The sequence below is a fragment of the Anolis carolinensis genome, chromosome 1 (genome assembly GCF_035594765.1).
Source record: "Anolis carolinensis isolate JA03-04 chromosome 1, rAnoCar3.1.pri, whole genome shotgun sequence".
In the NCBI taxonomy this organism is placed as follows: domain Eukaryota; kingdom Metazoa; phylum Chordata; class Lepidosauria; order Squamata; family Dactyloidae; genus Anolis; species Anolis carolinensis.
The window spans coordinates 258,397,877-258,401,949 of record NC_085841.1 but is presented as its reverse complement, the minus strand read 5'-3'; the positions used below and the strand labels follow the sequence as shown (position 1 = coordinate 258,401,949).

The window sequence follows — 4,073 nt, the reverse complement described above, 5'->3', positions numbered from 1 at the left end:
TGTTGGGATAAAGAAATAACTTACTATGTTGGCTTGTTATCATTGTAACTGGAAACCTGGACTCAAAAATTGTATATTATAGAGATCCAAAAGTGGATCTTGAAAAAATTAAGAGGTTTTTGGAGTAAAGCTATCCTACTGTCACTTCTGTTTATAGGTTTCTCATAGTCCTTATGGGGCCCCTGGTGGCACAGTGTGTTAAAGCGCTGAGCTGCTGAACTTGCAGACCAAAAGGTCCCAGGTTCAAATCCCAGGAGTGGAATGAGCACCCGTTGTTAGCCCCAGCTCCTGCCAACCTAGCAGTTTGAAAACATGCAAATGTAAGTAGATCAATAGGTCAATAGCTCTGGCGGGAAGGTAACGGCGCTCCATGCAGTCATGCTGGCCACATGACCTTGGAGGTGTCTATGGACAACACCTGCTCTTCGGCTTAGAAATGGAGATTAGCACCAACCCCCAGAGTCGGTCACGACTGGACTTAACGTCAGGGAAAACCTTTACCTTTTACCATAGTCCTCAAGTACAGCCAAAATTCTGCAAAACCTTTTTGACCTAAGGTGGAGAAAAGGAGCAACTGTATACATTATGCAAAACATGCATGTCTTACCTTTTTTACAAATATGAGTCATTGTTTTTCGCTACTGGCCTGAGCCAGTTGGCTGTATAAAACATGGCATTTTGCCTATTTGGTATTTCTGTGGGATTGTTAGAATAATAGAATAATATAGTTGGAAGAGACCACATGGGCCATCTAGTCCAACCTTCTGCCATGCAGGAAAAGTACAATCAAAGCAGCCCCAATAGATGGCCATCCAACCTCTGTTTATGAGCTTCCAAGGAACACTCCAAGGTAGAGAGTTCAACTGCTGAACGGCTCTTACAGCCAGGAAGTTCTTCTTAAGATTCAGATTGCATCTTGTTTCCTGTAATTTGAACCTATTGCTCTGAGACCTCATTTCTAGGACAGCAGAAAACAAGGCTCTTCCCTCTTCATTGTGACATCCTTTCACATATTTAAATATGGCTATCATGTCTCCTCTCAACCATCTCTTCTGCTGTCTAAACATACCCAACTCTTTAAGATGCTCCTCATAGGGCATGGTCTCCAGTTCCCACTGGTGTAGCAATTCTTACTACTTTCAGACTTGTCCATTAGAAAAAAAAAACTTGTAACAGAGATAAACATGTAACAGTAGTTCACGTATGAACATGCTTGAATTTAGGAAGATGAGATATAAAGTCCCTTGCAAGTAAAACCCTGGACTACTAAAAATTGACATTAATTGAATTGTACAGATTTGCTCCATGCAAAGGTCATTTTCACACAATGCAAAAGGTTTGTACATTGTGTCACTCAACAGCATCTTGATGTTCCTTCACAGAGAGAACCACAGCATGAAACTGGATCTTCTGGGTGGTCCTTGTAGTCTGTTACAATACTGTGATTCTTCTATGAATGTAAGCATGCATTCCCAGCAGTATGTCTCACAATTATGGCAACCCACATATTTTGGTCCTGGGACTTTAAGGCTGTGGCTAAATTCACAGAAGGCTCAGTAAGTTCATGTTACAGTCCTCTGTATTAATGTTGTCCTTGAAATAAATTGAGTATATCCTGTGAAGTTTTTCTCTAGTGGGCAAAGCACCTCATTAGTCTTTAATTTAAGTCTGATAGTAGTAAGAATTGCTACATCAGTGGGAACTGGACCTTTTTAGGATTGTTCTTAACCTTGTTGCAGTGCAAGCTGGCCTGAAAGTTCTTGAACTAAATAATGCTATATTAATTTTAAAATAAATAAACATTCTTCCCGCCTAGGTAGACAGGCAGCTTTTTAATGCATTTTGGAAAAAAAGGGAAGGATATATTTCGGTCTCTGTCTCAGCTGAAGGTCCTTGTCTCTGTCTTTTAGTATTGATTCTTTGTCTTCTGAAACCTTATACTACCAGCTAGAATGGGGAAAATTGAAAACAATGAGGATTTTTTAAAAAAGAAAATTTTGTTACAGCATCTTGCTTTTTCCCCCCTCTTCAAATGCTTGGAATGCTGCTGCATGTCTTCACCAAACTAGGGCAAACATTTTCTCTCAAGTGTATCAATTCTTTATCCAAAACAGACACTTTTAGTCCCAATAAGCTGTTGCATGTCAAGCATGTACAAGGTACTTTATTTTTTAAAGAGGGACCCAGTTAAGTTCTCATATATTATGTTCTTATTGATCAAAGACTCTGTTATTCTTTCCTAGAGGGAACTAGCTACAATTCAGCTAGCTACAACATTAACTTTGGTGCATATTCCGTCAGTGCAGATTATTCATACTAGAGGAACACATCTGGCATCAAGGCCATACTGGCCCAGATATTGCCCATTAAGGTGGAATAGTTCCAAAAGAATTAATGATCCAAAGGGTACTCTATTTGTGTATCCATGTTTGTGGCAGAGAAACTTATAATTGTCTTGAGAACCATCCAGTGGCCCTCTAGACGCCACATAGAGTTTGTATTGTAGTTAGCCCTTGCATAATTCATAACTTAAATGCCTTACAGCACAGTCAAAGCTTTTTCATTCAGTTGAGTGATACCTCTTGCTATGTTTATCATGATCTGAAAGTGAGAGTCGGGAGCAGGAAGGTCTGTGTAACTTAGAGGAAATTATTATACAAAATTGCTGGGTTTTTTAAAAACAAGAATCCCTGAAATTTTGCTTCAAAGGTACAGAAACAAAGGCCAAGAATGAAGTTCTATTGCATCTGTATGTAACATGAGATAAAATGCTTTTTCTCACATATTACTGTAGCTTTTATATTTGTTGCATCCAAACCCTTCAGTTGAATTGCTAGTTCTCAGTGGTCTAAACTTTACAGTGTGGGCATGAGCCTGGCTGTATTTGACACCTCATCCCCAGGCTTCCAAAGCACCTGCCTCTTTTTGCTTCTGTGTGTGAGAAGAGGAGGTCCGAAGCTGTCAGGACACAGACTCCTCTTAAAGGGTCACACACAATGAGTAAAGATAACAAACGTTTATTAAATGATATTCTGAACTTAGGAACACCTAACTTCAATGTTCCTGGTAAAAATAAATGTCTTTGCTTCAAGAAAAGGCAAAAAATCCGGGAACAGAAAATAATCCGGATTATCTGCCTGATAATCCGGTTTAACTCCAGCCAAGAGTTCTCTGAAACTAAAGTCACACCAAACTACGGCACGGAAAGCCAGGATAGGGCCAAACGCACAACCGTAGCAAGAGCAGGTGACACTGTTGTCCAAAAGCCAAGCCGAATTCAGGAACCAGATAGAGAGCCAACCGGGAGTAGTGATGCCGTTGCCAGAAGTCAAGCCGAATTCAGGAGCCGAAGGAGAAGCCAGGAAGTGCCAAGCCAGGAACAAATGATGCCGTCGTCAAGAGCCAAACCGAATCCAGGAGCCAAGGGAAGCCAGGAAACGCCAAGCCAGGAATGAGCGATGCCATCGTCAGGAGCCAAATTGAATTCAGGAACACGAAGCTGTACAGCCAGGACCCAAGACCAACATGAGAACAGGCAGCAACAACCCAATGTCCAAAACGACACCTTGCCTTCTGCAAGGAGTCTGTACTTCCAACTCTACTTTTAACTTACACCTCCTTATCCAACGATGATGAGGCCTCCGCCCTGTCATCATTATCCAACTGATCTTGATCTCAACCTCGCCCATCATCCCTCCAGTCCCTCTATCTTTGTTCAAGACTTAGATCTCCCCATGTCCCTGGTGTATCAGTAGTTTGCCAATCCCCTGATGCACTCCCAGGAACTGGCTCTGCACACACATTTTCTTGAGTCCAATCTGCAGCACTTTCCATCTCACTCCCAGACCCATCATCCCCAGAAAAACCTCAAATGTTTCATCTTCCGTGGGAGCAGTGAGTAGATCCCGGATCTTCTTCCTTTCCCTTTCCTCATCTGACTCTTGCTCCCAAGTTGACCTTTTAGTTCCTCTACTCTCTGTTAACCCATTGTCTTCCAGCATTGACTCCTCATCGCTAGAGAATCCTTCAAACGTTTCATCCTCAGAAGGAGCCATAAGTATTTCCCGGACCCG

At 41.8% G+C, this 4,073-nt stretch overlaps 1 protein-coding gene across 7 annotated transcripts in view; it reads left to right on the top strand.

Moving 5' to 3' along the window:
- syt7 (synaptotagmin 7) overlaps nucleotides 1-4,073 on the top strand; it is a 297,131-nt gene that overhangs the window by 77,905 nt on the left and 215,153 nt on the right. The gene's annotated exons all lie outside the window — the stretch shown is intronic.